The sequence below is a fragment of the Equus przewalskii genome, chromosome 17, assembly GCF_037783145.1.
Source record: "Equus przewalskii isolate Varuska chromosome 17, EquPr2, whole genome shotgun sequence".
Taxonomy (NCBI): domain Eukaryota; kingdom Metazoa; phylum Chordata; class Mammalia; order Perissodactyla; family Equidae; genus Equus; species Equus przewalskii.
The window spans coordinates 67472594-67499661 of NC_091847.1; the positions used below are offsets into that span (position 1 = coordinate 67472594).

At 41.1% G+C, this 27068-nt stretch overlaps 1 long non-coding RNA gene across 2 annotated transcripts in view; it reads right to left on the reverse strand.

Moving 5' to 3' along the window:
- Positions 1–2072: 2072 nt before the first annotated feature.
- Positions 2073–27068, reverse strand: part of LOC103552824 (uncharacterized) — a 44586-nt gene continuing 19590 nt past the window's right edge. For both annotated transcript variants that reach the window (XR_011528830.1, XR_011528829.1), the window contains exons 3-5: positions 7867–8158; positions 4281–4514; positions 2073–4235 (exon numbers count right to left, since the gene is read on the reverse strand). This is a non-coding gene — a long non-coding RNA (uncharacterized lncRNA). The remainder of the gene's footprint in view (positions 4236–4280; positions 4515–7866; positions 8159–27068) is intronic.

A 27068-nucleotide genomic window follows, 5' to 3' on the forward strand; every position in this document is an offset into this window, starting at 1 on the left:
CTCCTATTAGTATGGGTATTTCAGGAAAGATCATGGTTTTCCTTCTGTTTCTACGTGGCATGGCAGAAGCAGCCATGTCAATTGTATGGTATCTGTGTGAGCTGGATTCTAATTTTGACTTTGGCAATAAATAAATGAGTGATCTGGAACAAGTCACATTCGGTCTCAACTTCCTTATCTGAATCTGCATTATGGGGGAATTAGGCATCAGGATTTGCCATCAGCAGTTCAGGATTTCCTGTCCCCTCCTCACTTGCAAAGGCCCATGGCTGAGGCTCCTTGGTTCATTTCCTTTCTCCCCCTGTGCAGCTGCACCCAACCACTCTCAAAAGAACCAGGCCCAGGTGTCTGGAGGCTGAGTGATGATCCATCCAGGACAGGAAGCCTGTGTTGCCATGCTTGGGGTGAGCATGTGGGGAGAGGGTGTGAGGTGAAGAGACTTAAGCATGGGCAGAGGCAAAGGCTGGAGAAGAAGTTGCAGGAAGAATGGATCCTGCCTGCCCAGCATCCTGGGGCAGAGGGGAAGAGAAGACAAGGGAGTAAGGACAGAAGGAACTCCCTGGCCTAGGAGACCAGTGCTCAGGTTGGCAGGGTTCCAAGTCCTGGGGTTGTCACTAGGAAGTTTGGGTCTGTAGACAATGCTCCCTCCCTCGCAATCCCCACAAACTCCAGGATAGACTTCTAGCAGCCTCATTAAGGGCCTCCTTCACACTATAGGGTTAGTCAATTTCATGAGAGGATTAGATCTCCGGCGATGAAAAAGCATGACACCTTGTGAGTCTAAAGTGGGAACAGGCCCCCTCTCCACCCTTTGCCCACCAGGGGAAGGTCCTGTGAATAAAGGAAACCCTTGGGATCTTCCTTCTCTTTCCCAGTTGGAATTCATGTAAGCCCACCTGTATTCCATTGGATTCTGTCCCTTGAGGGTTTACCTCTGCTTCTGGGCTCCACGCTTCCCAGTACCCTCTCTCTTCTTCAAGATTGCATCCTAAGAATCCTTCCTCTAATCAAGACTGGACCTCAGGAATGCAGAGCTAAATGCTTCCACTCCTTTCTTTCAGCCTTGTTGCAACATTCTTTTAAGTTGAAGGAGGAGAGAGTTATAGGGAGGAAGCCAATAGTAGATACAGCTTATGCTTCTTTCTGATTTTGCTTGGGACAGGCTGTGCCTCCCAACAGACAGACTTTTTTTTAACAGACTGAAATAAAGAAGCCAACAAATAAACAGTGCAGGTGGCACTTGGCGGCATGGAATTTGTCACGTATTTTAAGGGAACACTGTGCTGCTCCATTTCTTCTTAAAACTCAGCTGCCTCAAGTCTTGCTTTTCAGCTTTGGCCAATAGCTATGTGATCTGGACCTGTATATCACGTCTGCTTGTCTTGTCTAGTATTTATTTTTAAACCTTCCTGACAAGGCAGGTATGCTAATATTTCCTGAAATATTCTTACCCCACTGCTGCCCATAATTAGGCTTTTTTTTCTTTTAAAGAGAAAATTGTTTAAAGTATATTTCTAGTATCTCAAATGACTATTAAAGAAATCTAACTTCTTTGCCCTCTCTGCCTATCAATGCAGATCCTACTCCTGCTTCTACAGGACATTATTTTATTTAGAGCTGGGGTGTTGTTGAGGATGTTAACCCCTATATCACTTTATCCCCACTTTGCAAAAACCTGCAGAAAAATGTCTCAGACCTAAGTGCAGGAAATCTTTTGCTTCTCCTCTTTAAGCAGTGCGTTTTCACAGATGAGAATGTGATTCTTGTAATGACAATGCTTGGCCCAGCTCAACTACAGATATTGTGTAAACCCCCCACAGCATGCCTCCTGGGTACCAATTTTCATACTGGTCTCATCTGATCACTCTGTGTGTGTGTGCGTGTGTACGGGGGTGGGAGGTCGATTTCTCCTAATTTTCAGGAAAGATTTTTCTCCAATTTGTTTATATTTCAGGCTATTTTTTTAACTCTTTATTTTGAATGAATTTTAGGTTTGCAGAAAAGTTGCCAACATAGAACAGAGAGTTTCTGTGCACCCTTCATCCAATCTCCCTTTACTTTTACTTCTATTCTCTTGAATATATTTGTGAAGGTCACCCGAAATTCTTGTTGGCACAAGGCCCACAGGTGTGTCACTAATTTGGCCACCCAGAGGTTGTGTGCCGCAGAGCAGATGGGTTGGAAATGACTGATGCAGACATCTCTGGCAGCTTTGACATGGAAGGATGCCGAGCTTAAAAATGAACTGCACCTCCTAATAACTTGCTCAAAACTGATCTGGCCACAAGCAACTAGGAACTGAAAAAGATGATCCAAAGAAAACTGGCCGATAGAACAATCTGGTTAAAATTCTGAATTTGTAGAAACTGCTGTTAAAATATTAATAATTAGTATTAATCACAGGGTAGTTTCATAACCCTTTATGTGGCTTTAAGCATTTGTGTCCACATATCACTTTTTTCCCACTATCTGGATGTAAAATAATTCTTAATTTGTTTTTGGCCAATAGAATACTAGTTAAAACAGCGTCGAGGTCCAACAGTTTGTGGCCTTCTTATACAGAGGTTACATCAGAGGTTATAAAACATTGTTATAGCACGATCCTATTTTCAGGGGTTAGATGTGTGTGTGTGTATCCTGGAAGGAAATAACTCAAGGTTTCAAGGTGTCAACTGGATAGGTAAATTTATGAGTGTTCATAATATCCCATTTTTGCATGGCTATATTTTCTAATTTTTTTCTATTGAGTAACATTGCTTTTACACTAAGAGAAAATTAACAAAAGAAGTTAAATAATAAAATAAAGCATAAAAGAAAATATATGAAAATTCTGTTTTAATGAATCCCTTTATTAATGGATATTTATGCTGTTTTAACCAATCTACTTTTCTTGGTCTTTTAGGTTGTTCCATTTGAAGCAAAGAGTATAAGTAATCAGGAAAAAAAAAAAAAGGAACCAATTTTAACAAGCAGACAAAAATGCTTAAGATACATAGCTACAAAGCCACCTCATGGTATATATACCAAAATTACCAACACTAAAAGAAGCAGTGATTGTGGTTACTCATTTTCATGTAGGTATTATTTTACCAATTTTCCTATTGACCAAATTACTTTTAAACTAAATACCTATAAACACTTCATATTTGGTCAAATTATATTTGGCAAAATTTCATTTTGCCAAATTGTTTTCAGTCAAATTACCTGCTGTAGTTCGTGAAATTTGAAAGATCTTGCATTTCTAGTTAGGGCTTGATGTGCTGATAATTCACAAGAGTCCCGAAATGTGAAGCAAAAAGGATGCTTTCACCAGTTCTGGAGCCAGTTCAGTCCACCTTCTGGAATGGGTTCACCATTCAATATAACGGGTCACTCAAGTTTTTCAGGGATGAGCAAGAGTTACATTCCATAGTGAGGAATAAACGCTCACAGATAGGTGACTCTGGTAGGATTTTGGTCAAATGGCAACTGGAACAAGAATAAGCTGTTCCCCCTTTCATTACTTTAGGTGACCAGTTAGGCCATAATGAGCCTGGGGACTGTGCTGGCTGTAAGTGAGTGAGACTTTCTGCCTGGTTCTAGTGCAAGAAAAGAGTGTTCTATGATCTCACTAAAGTGACACTGAAACTTTGCAGTAAAAATATTTCATCCTAAGGGGCCGAGTGGTTAAGTTTGTACGCTCCTCTTCGGTGACCCAGGGTTTCGCCGGTTCGGATCCTGGGCGCGGACATGGCACTGCTCATCAGGCCACGTTGAGGTGATGTCCCACATGCCACAACTAGAAGGACCCACAACTAAAATATACAACTATATACTGAGGGGATTCGGGGAGAAAAAAGCAGGAAACAAAAAAGATTGGCAACAGTTGTTAGCTCAGGTGCCAATCTTTAAAAAAAAACAAACAAAAACCAACTTCACCCCTCAAGATGTTGAGTTTCCAGGGAAGTTGTCACAAAGCCAAAATGAATGATAGAGGCTTCTAGTGGATATTATCCTCATGTTCACAGCATCTTGTCTTTTGTACACAGTGGGGTCGGCGGGGTGGGGGGAAAGGCTTAGGGCTCAGTCTCCTAAATGGTTGGTAACCAAAGGTGCCTTGAAGAAGAGAATTGGGAGTCTTTTTGTTTCTCATAAGAAGTCTTTTTGAGCCACACTGCCATTCCTAAAACCCCGCACATCCTGATGCCAGGATTTCAGGATCCTTTCACTTCTGGTGTCATCACATTCTACTTGCCCTAGCATAGTCTTTTTTTTTTTTTTTTTTTTTTTAAATTTAACACCTAGCATAGTCTTAAGAGAATTTACTTAAAAACAAAATCCCCAACAAAAACTCACCTGCATAGACGTAGCAGATTTGTGAATTGGAAAACAGCCCTGGAAACTAGGTTTCTACCCTGACTGAGCAGCCCTCTTCCGGAGTGGGCTGGAACAAATCACTGATTGCTTTGCTCCTTAGTTTCTCCATCGATCTATTCATCCATCCTTCTGACAGATAATCATTAAGCACTAGGACCCTGTGGACACAAAAATAAGTAGAACCTGGTTTCTTTGTCAAGATACTTGGAATTTAGGGGAAAAGACAAACAAAAATCAAAGACTATAATCCAGTGTGGTAAATATTATGTTGGAAGTATGCAGAGATGCTAAGGGAGCAAAGAGAAGGAACATGAAATCACAATTTGAGATGGGGAGGAGAGTCAGGGACCACTTCAAAGAAGAGCTGATGTCTTCTTGGAAGCTTGAACTCTATGAAATAAGAGGGGTGCATTAATTGATCTAAAAGAACAGTCCTATATCTATATTCTTGTGTTAATTGAAGAAATGCTCACTTGAGCTCCCCATATAGGGAGATTTCCAGAGCTGCAAGAAAGAAGCAAAAGATATGGGCAAATCTGCCCAATTTATCCATGATTGCTTATACCCTAAAGAGTAGTCTAGGTCTTAAGACCTCCTACCTAATGTGCTCCAAGAACTGAATCTTGGTTGCTGGGATCTTCCTGTCACTTAATGCGTTTACCGCTAGTCATTTGAAGGGTATCTGGCCTTCATGAAAAGGCTCACCCCTCTACAGCTCTTCCCTCTCAACAGCTCCTTCCTCTGAACATTTCCTTGTAATAAACTGTGTAGTCTTTTTACTTTAGGTTGAATCATTCAAGTGTTATAATATTCACAGAGAAGCAACCACCAAAATTTGTCTCCATTTATGGTACATGTAACCCAAAGTTAGTTTTTCATTAAATATCTCTAGTTACCATTTGATTGTATTTTAAAACAATATCTCATTTTTCTAAAAGCGACTTGCTCCAAATCTGAAATAACTATAGACACAGTTGCAAATCTATAAAAATTGTTTAAAAAATCATAAGCAGACAATTTCAATTTCTAGCATATATTGTTGGTTCCCTTCCAAATGTCTACTTTTTACTCTTCTTATTCTTAAGAGGATTCCAGTTTGGTCCAGGATGCTAATTAGTCCAAGTCAATCATGAGAATTCTATCCCCAGTCAGTGGTTGGTTTAGGAAATGGCAATTCTGGGCCCTGAGGACAAGTCAGCTGGGGAACCCCTGGGAAAGGTTTCTTTCTCCTTATCTGATAAGGGGTTAATATCCAAAATATGTAAAGAACTCATACATCTCAACAACAACAAAACTAACAACCCAACTAAAAAATGGGCAAAAGATCTGAAAAGACTTTCTCTAAAGAAGATATACAGATGGCTAACAGGCACATGAAAAGATGTTCACCATCACTAATTATTAGGGAAATGCAATCAAACTACAATGAGATATCACCTCACTCCCGTCAGAATGGCTATAATTAACAAGACAGGAAACAATAAATGTTGGAGCAGATGTGGAGAAAAGGGAACCCTCATACACTGCTGGTGGGAGTGCAAACTGGTACAGCGCTATGGAAAACAGTATGGAGATTCTTCAAAAAATTAAGAATAGATCTACCATATGATCCAGCTATTCCACCGCTGGGTATTTATCCAAAGAACATGAAAACACAAATGCATAAAGATATATGCACCCCTATGTTCACTGCATTATTCACAATAGCCAAGACTTGGAAGCTACCTACGTGCCCATCAAGGGACAAATGGATAAAGAAGATGTGGTATATATACACAATGGAATACTACTCAGCTATAAAAAAGGATGAAATTTGGCCATTTGTGACAACATGGATGGACCTTGAGGGCATCATGCTAAGTGAAATAAGCCAAAGGGAGAAAGTCAAATACCAAATCATCTCACTCATAAATAGAAGATAAAAACAGCAACAAACACACACACGGAGACAGAAATTGGATTGGTGGTTACCAGAGGGAAAGGGAGAAGGGAGGACAGTAAAAGGGGTGATTAGGCACTTGTGTATGGTGATGGGTTGTAATTAGTCTTTGGGTGGTGAATGTGCTGTAATTTACACAGAAATCGGAATATAACAATGTACACCTGAAATTTGTATAATGTTACTACAATAAAAAAATAAAAGGTTTCCGTCTCCTAAAAGAGACACAGAAGGAGATGTTCTCCCTCCTTGCTGGGAACATTGCTTGTCAGCATGTGCTTCTGGAACCACTGCAGACATATTGTCACCAGTTGGAGGATGAAGCCAAGCATGAAAGGCAGAGGTGGTAGAATTACCAGGAGTAAAATGGGGCCTGAAGTATGGTACCTGGACTCCATCCTCCTTGGAGCCTCTTTGTTCCATGAGACAATAAATTGCCTTGTTGTTTAAGCCATGATGAGTCAGGATTTTCAATTATTTGCAGCCAAAAGCATCCTAACTAACAGCCAAGTACACACTGAAGTTTATGCACTCCATTCATAGAACATGACGTCAGGAATTTAGTTCTAGGAAATAGGGTTATCTGATTTCCCCAGTTCTAGGAACAGGCTCAGCTGATTTCCCAGTTCATGGCAGATTAGAAACAGCACATTAGAAGTGGAGAAAGGGACTGTTAGAGATAGACAGCCAGACAGGGAAGGAAGAGACCTCAAGGCAGAAACAAGAATTCGGACATATCAGTGTGGGATTATTTAACGTTGAGACAAACAAGTCCTCCCACTTCCGTCGCCCTTGTGGGTATCAGAGTACATCTCAATGACTAATCCACAGTGACAGCCACGTGGCATCAAGGGAAGTTTGCTTTCTGTTTAGCGTATTCTGTTTTAGAAGGGGAATGAGTCCGACTGATATTTAAAAATATTTCTTGGTAAATAAGGAAAAGGTTAAATGATTAAAGGGATAAGCTATTTCAAAAGGCACATAGAGAACAAACTCACTCCCTTGCAATGCTCAATAAATGAGAGCTGTACATATACGCAAATAGAATCTGGTAGAAGGTTGCTTCATCCAGAGAAAAGGAAGCCGGAAAAAATGAGGCAGTATTTTGATTGCTACATAGAGCAGCTTATTTCAGTTTTGGTTCCCCTGAGAAGCCCCAGCAGAGGAGAAGCAGAGCTGGCGGATAAGGACTTGGTGCAAGTTACTTTAGTTTGGTTCAATAGCTCAGCAAGCCTGGCTAAGCTGTTTCCTCAGAAGCCTGCCTGTAGGAAGTAAATAAGCTGCTTGCCTCGCTTCCTAAAGGGGGTTGAGCACTTGTAATTAAAATGTAAATAATTCTCAGGGCCAACAGCTTGTAGACAAAAATGACTGGAAAGATCGCAGACACTAAAATTGCACCACGGAAAACAGGTTCTAAGTCTTTGTCCAAACAAACGCTAAACCCACCAGTTGATTTAGTCACCTGGGTGAGAAATCACTCAAACGAAGTTATTTGCAACCATGCACAGGAAATCAGCTGGTTACAATACTCTGCTGACGACAGGGACTAACACTGAGGGTGGTTTGTTTACCAGGTTCCCAGGGCTTGGACAACTCAGAACACAGGTGTTGAGATGAAGACAGGTGTTGAGATGAACTCAGGGCTTTTCTGCAGTCAGCTGGTGAAATCTGTGGTCCCACAGACCTCCCACTCTTGGATTGGGAGAGCTGCTCCAGGCTGCACAGTTGCAGGCTCAGCTCAGTACTCCAGAAGCCCAGCTAAGTCCTGCTGAGGCTCAGAAGTGAAGATGAGCTGTCTGTACAGGCATCCATCCATCAGGCTGTTACTTTGGTTTTAAAATAACTCTTCATTTGAAGAGTACCCTGAAAAATAAATAAATAAATAGCTAAATAAAATGAGAGAAAACCAAATACCTTTACTGTCTAATTACCATCAAATGTGAATGTGCCTTATACATAGTAGGTACTTGTAATATTTTAAATAATAATAAGTAATTTATTAACCTGAATACTATATGAAGGAAATATATAAAGAATAAAAGAATTTTATTAAGAATGAAACTTAAGACTATTTAGATTACTGGTTTTCAACGGCACTTTTTCCCCTTCACACTAGTGTATTGTCATCCATACAGAGATTGTTACTGGTTAAGTTTATAATTATTATTAATAGCCAACATTTTGGCATTGTGCTAAATATTCTACATTCATTATTTCATTTTATTATCACAACAGCCTGTGTAGAATTATTAAGCCCATTTTACATATGGAGAAAATGAAACTTTGAGATGTAAAGTACTTTGCCTGAGAACGTAGATTGGGGAAATGGTCAGATTACCAGCCAAACGTGGGTTCATGCCAACGCCAAAGCCCTCACCACCTCATCGTTACTGACAAGAGTTGTCCTGAAGTTTTCCAAGGTTTCCTCTAGTTCTTTAAATAAAGGGGACTCAAGAATCTCTCACTTGCATTCTAACATGTTTCTAGGGAGAGAGGATCAGCTAACATGTGGGAAATGGTGAGCATTATGTACGCAGGAAGTCTCTCATGTGTGTGTTACAGTAGAGAAGAGATTGAGACCTGATTTTAGACTTACTTCTTCAGCTGACTCTATTTATTGAAACTGAGTTTAGCCCAACACTGCAGTATTCTCCAATTCAAAGTTCTAAATAATCTTTACTCTAGTTTTTTCATTCTCCTGAAATGCTTACTTGATTTTTAAGGTTCATTAAAAAAAAAAACAAAACTGATTTAAAGTTTTCTCATACTCTACATTCATTCATATTTTAGACTTATGCATTCGGCTAGTTACCATTCATTGCCCTCATAATGTCTAAACAATAGCAAGTCTACAGCAGAAGGCGGTGGCACCAGTGGCTTGTTAGCACAGTCTGTCTTGGAAGGCCCCACTTTCCTTCTTGATTACTCGGTTTGGATTAATTTAGCTGATCTCAGGGTGGGTCCTATCTTTGTGGGTACTGCCTTTCGGATATATCAGCTAGTTCAGGCACCTATATTTTAGAGTACTATCTTTCAATATTAATTTAAATATGTATTATAATTTAAATATATATGGCTTTTGTAAAATATGCATGTTACAAAATACATGCTCACTATTTCAGCTATACAAGCTCACTGGAAAAAAAGTATTAAATGACAAGAAATATACGAAAATTTTAAGAAATTTTACTGCCTAAGATAATTATTTTTTAAAATTTAGTGTGTTACCTTTCACATTTTGGAGTTGACTCTCTTTTGTGAAAGTTCCCGACTCTGTTCCACTCCCTGACTTTGGAGGGGTCCCCTCTTTCCTTCACTTTTTATTGGCCCTGTTGTGCTCAATTTGATTCCACTTCTAGCAGTTTCTCCTCTGGGTGGGGCCTTGTCTTGGAAGGCAGCTGCTGTCCCCTGTTCTGTGGATCTCCTGGTCTCGCACCCTTCAGACACCCAGCTGCCTCTCCTCTGCATCCATTAACAGAAACTGTGGTTTGCCATCACCTGCTGTCACTTCACGGTCTGTGGGCATATCCTGTACCCAGTTTGGCTGCATACGTCGTTCACGGGTTTTGGTTTTTGTATTTAGTTTTTCTGTCTGTTTTTACATAGAAATATAGAAAGATTCAAAAGCCATGTGACTATTACTTCTGTCTTCCCAGAATCTCCCTCTACGCTCAGGCTTCCTATTTTGAATGAGTTAAAGCTAGCTAGAGAACAAGATCAATGTCAACCTTAATTGGCCCCAGATAAGAAATAATGTTTTTGGGGGGTTGGCCCAGTGGCACAGCGGTTAAGTTCGCACGTTCCACTTTGGCAGCCCTGGGGGTTTGGTGGCCCTGGGGGTTAGCTGGTCCAGATCCCTGGTGCGGACATGGCACCGCTTGGCAAGCCCTGCTGTGGTAGGCGTCCCACATATAAAGTAGAGGAAGATGGGCACAGCTGTTAGCTCAGGGCCAGTCTTCCTCAGCAAAAAGAAGAGGAGGCTTGGCAGCAGATGTTAGCTCAGGGCTAATCTTCCTCAAAAAAAAAAGAAAAGAAAAGAAATAATGTTCTACATACACTGTTTTTCAATCCTGGCTTCACATCAGCAGCACCTCAGGAGCTGTAAAAATGCTGATGCCAGGGTCCCATCCCCAGGAGACTCTGAGTTAATTAGTCTGGGCTGGTGTGCTCCCTAGGTGGTTCCAATGTATAGCCAAGGTGACAACTAGTAACAAGAAGAAAAAAAATGATAAAGCATTCTGAAGTCCTTAGCAATCTGCTGAGACTAAACTAGTTACTCTCTGCTCAGTTTCCTCATGAGTGTAGTCCCCTCCTCATTCATTATCTTGTACGGCTCAGGTGAGGCTGACCCAGTCCCAGAGACTGGAGTGGTCAAGTGACACAGGTGTGGCCAATCAAGGTGCTCCATTCCTGTCCAGGGATAAAGACAAGACCCAGGCCAAACCAATGACAAATTTCCCCATGATATTTGCTAGAGTTATCATGAAAGTCACTCTCTTCTCACAGAAATTGTAAGCTGCAAGATCAAGGTAAACTTTGAACTTTCTTTTGCCGTCTTTACTCCAAAATGAGAAAAATCTGCCTGAGAATGAAGCACAGAAAGAAAAGCATTGTTGAGAGATGGAAAGAGTAGAAAGTATCCTGATAACACTATTGATGGAGTTTTTCGGGGTCTGAAATATAATACCCTCTTTGTCTAAATTCAGAATAAATTGAGAGGTAGATGCAGAGGTTGGGTAAATGGAGATGAAATAGTTTTATTACTGATAAGCTGACTGAGCTCATGGCTTTGGATTGCTGCCCGAAAGAACTTTCTAACCTTCTACTCCTTAGTTAATTTGATTTACAACCAGCCACTGGCATGGCTGGAATCTTTAGACTTTGCCTTCCTTTGCAGAGTGCTTAGCACAAGGTAGGAGGGCGGACTGGAAGACAGATGATCTGATCAGACAAAACGAAGGGCCCTGGAGGAGCTGAACCATGCCCACATGCCCAATCGTTTTCCCAGTTCACCAGCTGGATAACTCTCTCCCAGGCCATGGCTCATGGTTTGGTGACCTGAGTTTCTGCTAGAGTTTAGCCCCCACTGTCCTCCTCTGCACCCATGTACCTACAGACCCAGATCACGCCTCCTACCCTTGGGAGGAATGAATGAGGACAGGGACGGTGCTAGAGTTCTTCTCATGCTTGTTCACCCCGAGAGATTTACAATTAGCTGAGCCCCTGGGTCTAGCTACATATGAAGCCACTTGCACTCCTGAATTTCCCAATTGTGACCAAATAAATTCTCTTTCTTTGTTTTGGCCAGTTGACTTAGGTTTTTGTCATTTACAAACCCAAAGTTTTGATTATCACATTAGCTGATTTTCTTATGCTTAATAAAATTAATTTCAAGAAACACGTGTTGAGTGGCTTTAGGGAAATACCACCTTTTCTAGTGCTGTAACTGGGCCTCCTTTGAGTGCACATTATGCTTATTATTGGATCTGGATATGATCGTCCTTTTGGGATCTTCAGAATGTGGCCTTACCTTCAGGCTCTCCGAGTTCCCGTCACCGCTCCTTCACTCTCTCCCTTTTGGTCCGAGGTGGTAACAGTTTCACTATTACTGGCCCTCGCATACTGAACCATTCCTTGTTGTTCCTCTGTCCGCCCACACCTTTTGTAAACAGTCCTTTCATTAATCCTCCTTGAGTTATTCTCCTTGTTCTTTGACTAGCATCTTTTCCCATTGGCCTCTTGACTGGCAGCAGATCTGTCATTGTTACATTGACACAGGCATAGCTTCACAGGCGCTAAAATGTTCTCAGGACAGCTGACACAGTCACTTTTAAATGTATCTACTATACAAAGGTCAAAACCTCTTAATCTTTTGCCCAAGAGGAACGTTCTTCTCCCCCTGTCCCCAACAAGTATGTTTGGCTATCTATTTAAGAGAAATCAATTTTTCCAAAAAAACGTTACCCCTCCTTTTTTTCCCCCCGATCAGATGAACAAGAACAATAAAATATACAAACATGCAGTAGGAAGAAGTGTTTGCTCATCTCAGAATCCTCCAAGCGGTGGGAAGACATTAGAAAATTTACTTAGTCAATTGAAACTGTAAACATTGCTTTAAAGTATAACATTAAAAAGGAGCTTGAGAATAAAGTGTTATTTTGGGGGAGAGGTAACATGCTCTGGTTTTTCATGCACTAGTCTCAGATGAGTGTACTGTTTCTTCCTACTCTTTCCCCTCTTTTTTCCCTTTAACCAAGGGAGAAAGAATCTAAAATGCTATTTCTTATTTCCATTTTTTCCTCATTACTATCTACTAACTTCATCTGATATTAAAAGAGCACTAGACATAATTAAAGTTGCTTTTTGGAGGGGTGTTTTAAATGGTACTGATGTGCTGCTGAGGGTCTTTTAGCTCCATGGTATAAACAATGAGTCAATAGCTTTCACTATGCTCCAAAATAAACAATGAGAAAACAGTGGGAAAAAAAGACATCTTGTGCACAATATTTATGAGGAGCCTTAACAAGAAATGTACATGACCTATATAAGGACAATTATGTAACTTTATTCAGTATATAAAGAAGACAAATGATAAAGATGAAAGTTAGTTTTTCTGGGGCCGGTACAGTGGCGTAGTGGTTAAGTTTGTGCACTCTGCTTTGGCAGCGTGGGGTTCACAGCTTTGGATGCTGGGCACGGACCTATACAACACTCGTCAGGCCATGCTGTGGCAGTGTCTTTCATATAAAATGGAGGAAGACTGGCACACATGTTAGCTCAGGGCCAATCTTCCTCAGTGACAAAAAAAAAAAAAAATTAGCATTTCTGTGTCCTTCGTGCTAGGCACTGTACTCCAGGCTTTCCCTTTGTCATCTCCTTATCTATGAAGTGGAGAAGTGCTGCAGTGGCCAGCACACAGCTCTTGAGCCTGACTCAGTTGACTTAAATTCTCTGTGCTTCAGTTTATCCATCTATAAAACTGGGAGAGGGACAATACGTACCTCACAGGACTGTTGTAATGTTTAAATAAGTTACTACTGGGGGCCAGCCCGGTGACGCAGCAGTTAAGTGCATGAGTTCTGCTTTGGCAGCCCAGGATTCGCCGGTTTGGATCCCAGGTGCGGACATGGCACCACTTGGCACGCCATGCTGTGGTAGACATCCCACATATAAAGTAGAGGAAGATGGGCATGGATGTTAGCTCAGGGCCAGTCTTCCTCAGCAAAAAGAGGAGGATTGGTGGCAGATGTTAGCTCAGGGCTAATCTTCCTCAAAAAAAAAAATTAAATAAGTTACTACCTATAAAGTGCTTAGAACAGTGCCTGGTAAATAGCATGCTCTTGCTATATGTTCATTATTTTCACCACTTCTTACAACAAACTCATGGCAAAGGCACTGTTACTATAATCACATTACAGAAGAAGAAACTGATATCAGAGAGGCTAGGAGCTTGCCTAATGTCATCCAGCAAGTAAGTGACTGGGATTCCTATGCTGACCTGTCCAGCTCAAGAGCCAGGACTCTGTATTTATTACATGTTTGTGTTTCCAGATAAGAAGGCAATGAAATTTGTTTTGACACTTTGTAGAGTAATTCTAGACTTCAACTGGAGGAATTAACAGGTAAAGAATTTTTAAAATAGAGAAATAATAGGCAATACATCATACAAGATGGCATCAAAAATTTAAATATTTCTATGTTCAAATAGAAGATAATTAGGGTGATGGAAATGTTCTCTGTCTTGATTGTGGTAGTGGTTATCCTACTGTAATCCTAGCCAAATTCTTAAAACTTTACACTTAAAAAAGGTGAGTTTTATGTGTGAAAATTATACTGCAATAAAACTTGGGAAAAAAGAAGACAAGTAAAATTTAAAAGGCAAGCAATCAACTAGGGGGAAATTTACCCAAACAGGACAAAGAGTTAAAATTTTTGCTATAGCACCAACTAAAGCTAGTCAGTCACATAACATATGACCCAGCAATTCCAGTCCTGGGTATACACCCAGAAATGATTGCTCATATCTGCCAAAAGACATGTGAAGAATGTTCATAGCAGCCTTATTCACAATAGCTCCAAACTGCAAACAACCCAAATTTCCATCAACAATAGAATAAATAAATAAATTGTGGTATAGCTACACAATGGAAAACAACACAGCAATGAAAAAGAATGAATGACACATGCAACATGGATAAATTTCCCAAGTGTAATGTTGAATGAAAGAAGCCTGACACAAAAGAGTACATAAAGGATGTTTCCATTTATAAGAAGTACAAAACCAATTAAACTTATCCATGATGATAGAAATTAGAAGAGTGGTGATTTGGGAGTGGTAACTGCAGATGGGAAGAGATATGGGGGAGCCGCTGGATGCTGGAAATGTTCTATATCTTGACTCGGGTGGTGGTTACACGGGTGTGTACATGTGCAAAAATTTGTTGAGCTGTACACTTAAGATTTGTTTACTTTCCTGTATGTAAATTATGCCTCAAACAAAAAAAGACCTAATCTGAATTAATAAGACGGGCAAAGACGAGATCACAAAAGAAGAAACCAACTGACTTAACTATTATGGACACATGGATGCACACTCCATCTTTGTAATCAGACAAATGCAAATGGAAAGCTACTTTTAGGTTATAATATCTAAGCTGAGCAACATGAGGAAGTTATGAGGAAGATCTTGAGATGAAGCCTTGTGCGCAAATGACTATTAAGGACTCTTAAATAAAAAACCAGTAAGGGAGTGGGTGAAATGGAGTAGTGGAGAGGAAGAAGCCATGCAAACGTGTCATTTCTGGTGAGGTCTCATTCTCAGCCTAGACCCACGGGAGCTCTGGAGTGTAAATGACACTGCATAGTTTATTCTGCCCCAAGGCAAGTCACTTGGGCTTTCCTACACCTCTGCTGGTCAGGAGCTGGCTACTGAGGGAGGGAGTCTGACATTCCCACCTCCAACCCCCCCCCCCCCCCCCCACTTTCTGCCTGTCAGTGCACCCTGCCTAAAGGGCTCCTGTAGCCCAAGGGTAGTTCTGAAGAAGGCTGCCAGTGAGTTATGTTAGAACTAAGTGTGCAGAAGCTGGGGGATGTGCACACAGAAACAATAACTGGGATCTGGGGACTCTGGGGGAGCACTGATGGCGTCTGCAACAGTGGTGTTGACACTAGGGTGGGGGATTAGTAGCCTGAAGACATCACCTTGCATGAGATTCAAATGACGAATTATGACCAGTTGAACAAGTGGAGAATTAAAGCCAGGAATGAATGAATGAATGAATGGTCTTCCCCTAATCTACTCTGTCTAATAACCTTCATTATTTTTTATATAAAACAGGTGCTTTGTCTCTAAGTTTAGCAGAAGGGAAATGTAGGAGATCTATAGACAAAGAGGTGAGGAGTTGATTTGTTTAGAAAACATGCAGATCCTGTTCAAATCTTAGAATTTGATGAGTCACGTATGTGCCACAGAGAAGCACCTGGGTTGTGAAATTGTGTGTTTGTTCTCCCTGGCAGGTCTATTGGGTTGCCCTCCATTCTTGTCCTACCGTACACAGGCATGCACAGTCCCTTCTGTGCTAGAGTACTTTGCAGTTTATCGCTTTTGATTTTAATGACATTCTGTGACGCAGCAGGACCAGTTGTTTTCCAGATGAGGAAAGTGAGGCCAGATAGATTAAATCCTAGCTTCTCAAACCCAGATGAGGAAAGTGAGGCCAGATAGATTAAATCCTAGCTTCTCAAACCTATGAGCTCATCATAGCCACTTGTGGGAGTTTTGCAAACTACTATTTGGAGCCTAGAGATGAGGAACAATCCCTGCTTTTAAAAAGCTCCCAGGGTAATCCTGAAGTACAGCCAGGTTTGGGAACACGGGATTAAGTGATCTTCCCAGGGTCCTGAGGACAGTAAGAAAATACACCCAAGCCATTAATTTACTTTTTCATTCATCCACCCACTTACTTATTGAGCATTTACTTTGTGACAAGGATTCTGCTAAATACTAGAAATGCAACAGAGAAAAGACAGTCATAAAAGATGACGGTGTGGGAAGGGATTAGGATATAAAGTAGGAGCAGCAAGGTATTGCATCACACAGTTTCTTAGGGCACCATCCAGCACTACTGGGCAGACAAAGCCTGCAGTGAACTTGAAGATGAGACAGACATTGAACTAATAGTTCCAAATGTGACAAACCTTATAAAACTAGAGCTTTAGAGCATTTGGGGAATGATAATGTCAATCATCTTCACATACATAAGAGTTGCTGGTCATTGTGGGCCACTGGCACTGTCCTAGGAAGACAATCAAAACTGCTAAGAGGTTTTAGTGCTCTTTCATTAAAACATTACAGCATTACAGAAGCCCACGGGTAGGTTGATGCACAGACGTGCCCCTGACTTTTTGATCTCTAATTCCACAAACCAGATTAAACTCCCTATGTGGGATTTTTTTTAAAAAAATAGTTATCTAAGTCAAATAGAACAGTGCAGAGAACTTGCCTAGAGTCCAAACAGATATACAATTCATCCTTTATTTCCCATTTTCTTCTAATGATTCAACAGAGCAGTGGGGGAAGTGTTTTTTTAGATATGACAGGCAGACATATGGCATTTGGTGAAGTTGAGCATATAGATTTTAAGGTTTTAAGGCCTTTAGACAAGTATTCCCCAAAAGCAGGTGTGAACCATTTGTCTGAGTCTTGCAGCCCAATACACAGTGAGGGCAATGGGACTTCCCTTGCATGGGGATTGGACAGTAGCAGCTTCCCTGGAACAGGGCAGATCCATGGAGAGTTCCAGGAAGAGATGTGGAGACCGCAATTCCACTGTGCTTTCCTCTACACAGCAGCTGCCACCACGTACAACATTTGCCCCAGAAAGCTGGGTTCTCTGTGTGTTTAAAAATATATCTCTTTTTCCAAAGTATCCTTAGCATATTTTTAGCAAGCCTCAAGATAATTCTAAAGAAGGATTTAGTCTTCCTAACACTACTTTTCTGTTTTTTGAGGAAGATTAGCCCTGAGCTAACATCTGCTGCCAATCCTCCTCTTTTTGCTGAGGAAGACTGGCCCGGAGCTAACGCCCATGTGCATCTTCCTCTACTTTATATGTGGGATGCCTGCCACAGCATGGCTTGACAAGTGGTGCATAGGTCCACGCCCGGGATCCAAACTGGTGAACTCCAGGCCACCGAACTGGAACGTGTGGACCTAACCACTGTGCCACCAGGTTGGCCTCCTAACACTATTCTTATAAACCCTGCCATTCTGATTTATTGTCACACTGTCTTCTTTCATCTTTTTTTCATGTTCTTTGAGTTCATCAAAATCGTCCTGTCAATCATGTCAATTTCTTTAAATTCTTCTCCTTTTTCTTCCTCTTTAGTATAATTTATGATCCCATACTTTTTTGGGGGGGGGTGGGGGAGACCGTGGTACTACAGGAGTTGGTTAAGTTTTGGGTTTCAAAGTGTTTCCCTGAAGACAGTATAATATCAACAAAGCAAGTAATTAAACTGAGTTGGTGCTGACTGTGGATGAAGTGTATGCCAAGCTGTTAACACAGCAAGTCATTAAGCAGAGTGACTACTAAACTCAGTAAAGCAAGATTTGTCCTGGGTAAGCTACCCTGGGATAATACAAAGTTGACTACATTAGGCAAACTTTCAACCAAGGAGAAGGCTGAGGACACAAGATAACTCAGCACTAAGCGATCTTTCAGAGTTGGAGAACCGGAGGGGACCTCAAAAGATCATCGGGTCTAAGCCCTGACCTCAAACACATGATTAATTGACCCTTCTGGGCTACATGCCAGTCCATTCTGGTTTTCAGAGTCAATCAGAATAGACATGCAACTTACTTTTTAAAAGCAGCTAATTCCAACGTTGAGTACTTCTAGATGGTTCTTCCTTGTGTCCAAATGAAGGTTCTCCCAAATTTAAGATCAGTTTTCCTTGGTCAAATTCCTGGCCTCTTGAAAAGAATTGCTCATCACCTTTCTCATTAAAGGAATTAAACTCACAGGCTCTAGAGCCAGATTGCCTGGGGTGAACACTGACTCAACCGCTTGGACCCATAGCTTCTTAACCTCTTCCTTAACTTGCCTGGGTTTTCTCATTGATAAAATGGAAATACTGCCAGTTAGCTACCTCAGAGGGTTGCTGTGAGAATTAAACGGGATAATGTATTTAAAGGTCTTGCCTACTACTGGTACATGATAAGTATTCAATAATGATAATAATAATTGTCATTATTTAATGCTTCCTATATTTGAATGTGGTAATTGAACCAATCTCTTAGTCTTCTGTTGAGCATTACAAAATTCAAATTCCCCCTTTTTCTTTTGAGGAAGATTAGAGCCCTGAGCTAACATCTGCCGCCAACCCTTCTCTTTTTGCTGAGGAAGATTGGTCCTGAGCTAACATCCGTGCCCATTTTCCTCTACTTTATATGTGGGATGCCTGCCACAGCATGGCTTGACAAGTGGTGTGTAGGTCCACACCTGGGATCTGAACTGGCAAACCCAGGGCTGATGACCCGGAATGTGCAAACTTAACTGCTGCGCCAGCAGGCTGGCCCCTCAAATTCCCTTTTAAACACGCCAAAATTGTCTCACCTTTTTTCTGAAAAATCAGTCCGAGCCTATTTAATATCATGGTTAATATCCTTATACACTCAAAAGACTAAGAAATCTACTATAGCACATCATGTCTTTTATTATAATGACTTTGAATCTTTAAAGGAATGATTGCATGATACTCAGTATACTGAAATTCTTCTGAATTTGAGGAAGATGTCAGCCAAGATACATATTACCTTTTCTTTTTAAATCAACCCTTAAAGGGACAATCAGCAATTAGCCAGGTCCTGAGAATATAGTGTTGAAAAGTAATAGACATGCTGTTTGCTTTCATGGTGCTTACAATCTGGTGGGGGAGGCAGATGTTAATAAAATAGTCATAAAAACCGAGGGCCTAATTAACAAGTGAGATAAGAGTTATAAAGAAATGAAGCGCGCTTCAGTGTGAGTATATTAAAAAGGAGGCTGACGTCACCAGATTTCCCTGAAGAAGTGACTCTAGAACCTAGACTTAAGCAATGAGTGAGTGATAACCCTGGCCAAGTGAAGAGGGAAGTTGGGCTGTTGAGAGCAGCTGTGGGAGGCAGCTGTTCTGCCTGAAGGGGTCTGTGCTGGGGGAAGGAGCCTCAGAACAAAGAGGATCAGAAAGAAAGGCAGCATGGGTGGGGAGCTGACAGCAAGGGGAGGAGTACCACTAGATAAGGCCAGAGAAGGAAACAGGCCAGGCTCTGCAGATGCTTACAGGTCTTGCTAAGGATCGTCTTCTTTATCTAAAGAGTAATGGGAAGTCATTGAAGATTTTAAGCAGATTGTGTAGGACCAGATCTGACTTGCATTTTGCAAAGGGAAATGGACAAGCAAGGGGCTGGAACGGTTGCAGGCAGACCAGTTACGAGACAACTGCAGAAGGCTAAGCGAGATGCGTTGCTAACTTGAACTGAGGTCTTCACAGCAGAGATGGAAAGAAAGACTCACGTCACAAATATTTATAGGCAGGACTTGGTGACGGGGAGATGTGGAGGCTGAGGAGGAAGAACGCGTTAGAATTACTCCTAAGTTTCTGACATGAGGAAATGAAAGGATGAGGTACCACTTACTAAGACGGTGAACACTGTAAAAGAACCTAGTTTAGGGATTAGATTACGAATTTTCCCTGGGACATGTTGAGTTTCACATAATTAGAAGATTTCTGGTGAGCATGGAATCACAACAAAAAAAGATGGAGTCACGATGGACATTTTGTCCAACTATGGTTATCACGTTTCTTGAGTGACTGTGTTTGTGTTTGCTAGATTTAGTGTCCATCTTTCTAGAATAGTTAGAATAAACTTTGTGGGGGCGGGGGGTGGGCAGCCCCGTGGTGGAGTGGTTAAGTTCGTGCACTCCACTTTGACGGCCCAGGGTTCAGATCCTGGGGGCGGACATGGCACTGCACATTAGCCCATGCTGAGGCAGCGTCACACATGCCACAACTAGAATGACCCACAACTAAAAACAATATACAACTATGTACTGGGAGGATTTGGGGAGAAAAAATCAACGGAAAAAAAAAGAAGATTGGCAACAGTCGTTAGCTCAGGTGCCAATCTTTAAAAAAAAAAAGAAGAAGAAACCTTGCAGACTTCTCTATAACATATTGATACTAGTTTAAGATCTGGCAATCCAGTTAAAGATGCCAGATTGAACATAAGCGTTCAAATCCCTTCCTTCCTTCACCCAGGTAAGAGAAAATGAAATGATTTTGTGGGGTTTTTTTTTTTGAGGAAGATTAGCCCTGAGCTAACATCTGCTGCCAATCCTCCTCTTTTTGCTGAGGAAGACTGGCCCTGAGCTAATGTCCATGCCCATCTTCCTCTACTTTATATGTGGGATGGCTGCCACAGCATGGCTTGACAAGGGGTGCGTAGGTCCGCACCCAGGATCTGAACTGGCAAACTCCAGGCCACTGAAGTGGAAAGTGCGAACTGAACCACTATACCACCAGGCCGGCCCCTAAAATGATTTTTAACAAAACATAAATGCACAAGGACAAAGGGAGTGGGATGGGAGACAAAAGAGTAATCTTTTAGAAACTAGAAAGCAGACAGACAAGTAGTAACTGAATTAGGTCACTCAAGAAAGCTGAATGGTAAACTTGATGATAGCCAAGACAATTTACAATATAGAGCCCTAAAAAACTGGAGTAACAGGTACTTTAGGAAGAGGGAATGAGGGTGGCGATTGCACAGGAGATTTGGTGGAAGAAGGGGTGTTTGTAAGAAGCTGGTAGTTCCCTAATCCCCCGCTCCTATCCCTTGCAGGTGGGAGATGGCCTCTCCCTCATTCAGTATGAAACTGATGGTTTATTCTCATGCCAAAAACAGAGATAATCTGGATTGAGATTATGGGGAAAGGATGAGGGCTACAATACTGAAGGCTGAGGATTAAGTTCATAAATTGTGTGCCGAGACTTCCTCAATCTTCTTCCTCCACTTGGCTCCTAGAACAGTGTTAGCCAGGCTTATGTTTTCTTGGCAGAAGGCTGGAAGAATTCTCTGGGTAATCTAATCAGCGAAGACAAAAGATACTGACACGGGTCCAGAACGTTGGCCTATGTCACACCATCCTGTAGCAAGCTCAATGAAGATCCCCTTATGCACACAGAGCATCCTCTTTTCAGTGCCCCTTTCTTAAAATAAAACTGAACAGCCAGCAATTACCAGATGTTTGAGGAATGCCTATTAATGAAAGCTAGAGACCAAAACTAACAGAAGAAAGCAACTCGAAGAAAACAAACTCTGCCAATAGAAAACTTCAAAAACAAACTGTCTTGTCCTCAGAGAGAGAAGACATGAAAAAATAACAGGGTTATCTATAAAAGGAATATTCAGCAAGCTCAAAAGAAACTTGGATATTGAAAATATGACATTAGAAATAAGAAATTCAATATAAGGGCTAAATGATAAAGCTAAGGCAATCTTCCATGAAGTACAGTAAAAAGATCAGCAAACAGACAGTAGGAGAGAAAAGATATAAAAATTAGAGGAGCAGTCCAGGAGGCCCCACATTTAATAATAGGGTTACTGAAAGCAGAGAACAGAGGATAGGAAATTATCACAGAAACAATTAATGAGAAAATCCTCCACTTTCCAGAGTGAAGGGCCCACCAACTGCCCAGAAAAATGGGTAAAACCAGATACCCACCTGAGTATATCATCATAAAACTTTCACTGACATAATCCCAGCACCTATAATAGTGCCTGGCACATAGTAGGCACTCAATAAATTTATACTGAAGAATAAACAAAAAATGCAGAACAAGAGGGACAAAGAGGTAAAACTACCAACTTCCAAGAAAAAAAAAAGTTTAATATAAGAAATCAACCACCAGAATGTCATCTGTCTTCTCAATAGCAGCACCTGAATCTAGAAGACAAGGAAAAAAGGCTTTCAAAATTCAGAGGAAAAACAGATTTCTATGCTGTGAAAACCATTAAGTGTAGAATGAAGATATTTTCAGATGTGCAAGGTCTCAAAAAATTTACCTCCTTTGTACTCTTTCTCAGGAAACTCCTGAGTTGTGTCTTTCATTAAAATGAGGGAACAAACCAAGAAAGAGGCAGACATAGGAATCAGGAAAAAGGATCCAAGACCGGAGAGAGGTGAAGAGAATCCCCAGAATAAGGATAAAGGGGTCTCAATCTCCCAAGTGGAGCTAATGCTAGAGGGCATCTGACCTGGGCTAGAGCTAGTGTGATTTCCTCCAGAAGATGAAATGGTTAGAGTCCCCAGTGCATTCAAATACACTGAAAGGAGATTTATACAACTGAGGGAGAGTGAGTTTGTAATAAGTACAAAGAAAACTGAGTAAACAACAGTAAAATAATCATGACAATAATTCCAGGGAAAATAGGAGATTGTGTAGGAAAGGAGAAGTGGTCACGGTGGTCTACAGGTATCGGCTGTGAATAGCATTTGCCTGCTTATAATACTGTCAGCACTGAATATTAGATATAATGAAAATCACAGTATGACTATCGTAGTCCATTCAGACTGCTATAACAAAATACCACAGAATGGATAGCTTATAAACAAGAGAAATTTATTTCTCACAGTTCTGGAGGCTGGGAAGTCCAAGATGAAGCAAGGCGCTGGCAGATTAGAGTCTGATGAGAGTCCGCTGCCCGGTTCATAGACGATGCCTTCTGGTTGTAATCTCACACCGTGGAAGGGGCAATGGATCTCTCTGGAGTCTCTTTTATAAGGGCACTAATCCGATTCATGAGGGCTCCACTCTCATGACCTAATCACCTCCTAAAGGCCCCACCTCCAAATACCACCACATTGGGGATTAGGTTTCAACATAGGAATTTCAGGGGACAAAATCATTCAGACCACAGCAGACTATACTGAGAGAATGGGCAGAGGGGACACAAGCTCATGAAGACGTTGAGGAATGAGGGAGACAGAGGGCTAAATCCTCCCCTTCTAGAATGAGATGACAATAGAGAATGCTTAAAACAGAAAACCCGCAAAGTAATAATTCAAACACATTATTTAACAACACAGAGGTAAACACCTTACCAATCAGCCGTTGGTGGGTGGAGGGAAGGAAAATAGTTGCCTCTAGGTTGTGAGAATGGGGTAGGCAGGTAGAGACTAGGGACTGCTGTTTTCAAATAAACCTTGAATAACTATTTGATCCTTTAAATTATGTATATGTGTAATTTTAGTAAAAATAAAATATAAATTAAAAAAATCAGCCTCTGGAAATGTACTGCTTGGGTGTAGATCCAATTCCTAACACTTACTAATTGCATGATGTTGAGTAACTTATTTAATTTCTTTGACCATCAGTTTCTTCATGTGAAAAATGAGAACAGTAGTGGAACCTATGGTGTAGGGGAGTTGAGAGGAGTAAATTACGCAAAGACTGCAACACCTTAGCACCGTACCTGGTCTCCATTCTGGGGTTTGGGGGCTTCCTTTTGCTTTGCTTCTTGCCAATCATTCTCACTTTATTCACTCAGTCTCTTCCTGTATTATCAAATTACCATCATGTTTCACATCGGATTGGCTTCCCAGATTTTGTACCCAATTCATTTTGCTTGGAATTCTGAGTGCTCTCAAATACAGTGAAAAAGTACACCAATATCTTAAGTGTCAAAAGCAGATGTGGCAAGATCCTATATACATGGATATGAGGAATTCTTCCAGAATACATTTGGAAATACTTTCACCAGGAATTAAGAATAATCCTCATTTTCTTCTTTATTGTGTGGATTTTTTTTTCTTGCTGAGGAAGACTGTCCCTGAGCTAACATCTGTGCCAATCTTCCTCTGTTTTGCCTGTGGGTCACAACCACAGCATGGTTGATGAGTGGTGTAGGTCCATGCCCAGGACCCAAACCTGCAAACCCAGGCCACTGAAGCAGAGCACACTGAACTTAACCACTATGCTATGGGGCCAGCCCCTGGATTTTTTTTTAATACAATGGACATGTAGTACTCTACAAAATCAGGGAAAAAATAGACTTTTCTGTCATCAATTTACAATTTCATGTGACTTTCTTATCTATTATGTGTGAATTTTACTAGTATGACTCTGTAAGAGCCAAAGTATTTCTAAGCTCCTAATGGCATCTCATTGTTCCCACACAACAGAGCAACATTCATAGCCTGTTTGGGGTATAAATTACTCCAATTTGCCAATATAGAAATTGATGCTCACTGGCTCATCTGAAAACCACTATCAGAAAGGGGCAGGGTTAAGACTCAGGTTCAAGTTTTCTCATTTTAACCCTAGTGTTCTTTCTACCATATGAACTGACTGCACATCAACAAGTAACTTCATCTCTCTGGTCTCAAATTCACGATATGAAGGTATGAAGTACATGATTTTTAAATTTCTACCAGCCCTAACATTCCATAAATTATTGAGGTATATGACAAGAGTAAGCTTGTATCGTTAACAATATTTATTTCTTCCATACAGGGACCGTGAATTTCACTAAGTTCCCAAAAGTCCTTATGATTGTGAAGTCCAGGTTACTTGCATGCAATTTTCACTTCCTGTCTTATTCATAAATACCAAAGTACAAATGGCTTTGGGTTTTATTTTCACTTTTGCAATCACTTGGAAATCCTCTTAAGGCTAAGCAAGAGATCTGGAAACTCATAATGCATTTCCCAAGAAGCTGCAAAGGTTGTGAAATTCACACGGCTCTAACCTTCCTGAGAGAATGGGAGCTGACTGGACAAGACAGCTCATTTCCAGTAATGTTCCCGGGTAATTCTCTGGGAATGAAGGAGAGAGCATGGTAGTTGCAGCCTAATTGTATGCTTCCAGTTAGGGTTTATATCCAGTGGGATAGCCACAGGGCTTTCTTCTCCCACTGCCCCAGACATTCACTGAGCAAGCTGCTCCCAGCCAGCCAGGAGAGGTCATAAATGATACAGCCCAGCCCAGGCCCTTCCAGAGCTCAGAAGATAACAAAAACCAAGTTGCTGCCAGCGACAGTTTCAAATTGGATACAGATCAAAGAGATAGAGTGAGATTGCCTTTTGCTTAACTCTTGGCTAAACTGTGTGTAATTAACTGTGTGACCCACTTTTTTAGGCATTTCACTCCACTTGCCCACCGCCCCCCCACCCCCCAGCAGTTAGGCAGAGGTCTTCTTCAGCCTGAGTGATTTTAGACCTTGATAAACTATGTCTCTGTGAGAGATAACCTTTAGTTTATGCTTAAAGACCCAGGATCACCTCTTGAGAAAATTCTTTTGAAAAACAAACTGCTATGAAACTGTTCTTAGAGCTGACTGTATTAAAAAAATGGTATAATCCCAAACACCCTTCATAGGTACCCATAAGTAATTTTGGAAGACTATCTAATGCATTGATTAGAGTTATTGATCCTAGAGCATGCCGATACTTAAAGAGTCATTAAGTAAAGTTAATTATTATAACACTGCAGAGTCAAAAACTCCATCCTGACCTTTGTTCTTCCACATGTTCAGAAGCGGATTTAAAATGGGAGGGGCGATGGTGGGGATGATATTCCAGGGACGACTCTGAGGCAAACTAACCTTTTCTGTGTATCAATCATCTTTTAGAGCCCCCCTCTCAGTGGCACTCTGTTCCAACCCTATGACACATCTACAGAGTTCTTTCTCCTCCTCCCCATTAAAGTGTTATCCTGTACAGAATATGATAAAATCAGCCAAAACGGTGTGTAAAGACTGGTTCAGTCTACAGTGTTCCCTCTTGGAGGGCTATTTTCATTTGAGTAGCTCTTAGGACAAAGGGGAGAGTCTGGGATCAGGGTTTACTTTGGAGGAGGCAGTAGCATGGAAGCTCAGTGGTATGGATCCCATCACTGGGCTCCTGAGGGCAGTGACTGAACAGTCATTGATAAGGCCCACGGGGTGGTCTAACCCACATTAAATTAACTGTTTGGAACTAGCTCAGAGCATACTGGCTTCTGCTCTGGACTGGTAAGTGGAAAACAATGCATGTAACTTTCCTGACCCTTGCTAATGGGAGCCTGTGAAATATCCTAGGGATTACAATTTTAAGAACTCTGACAGGAAATGTTTAGAGAGTTTTGGACATAGACAAGCTTCTCCAGAAGGGCCACAGACCTAGAGACTTTGCTGAGATGTCAACTTGAATTGAAAGGCTTCTGAGGCCAGTGAGTAGTTGCTATGCTCATGAGCCAGGCCAAAACACTGCCTGGTATTGCTCTCAACTTGTTTCGCAGGCAGTCAATGGTATTATTACTTTTTTTGTGGGTCTCCCAATTGTTAGTTCTGGCAATACAGGTGAAGGTCTAAGAAATGATTGTTCTTAGTGAGGCAACCGTCTTGGTGTAAATTAGTGTGTGGAACACATAATTTGGATGTAGTCTCAGTCTATGACATGAATGAGTCTTTTGTATCGAACAAAGAAAAGACTAAAGTGTTTTAGCAAGTATTCCTACCCAGTGCAAAAATTGTTCATCGAGTGAAAATGAAATTTTGGTGAAAGGTGAAAAGGCAGTAATTTATTTTATGGATACCCTCCCACATGTGTGAAATGACATATGTCTTGGCTTATATACAGTATTGTTTGTAATATCAAACAATTGGAAATAACTCAAATGTCCATCAATAGGGGATTAACCAAATAAATTACAGTACATCCATCAATGGAATACTGCGAAGATCTATAAAAGA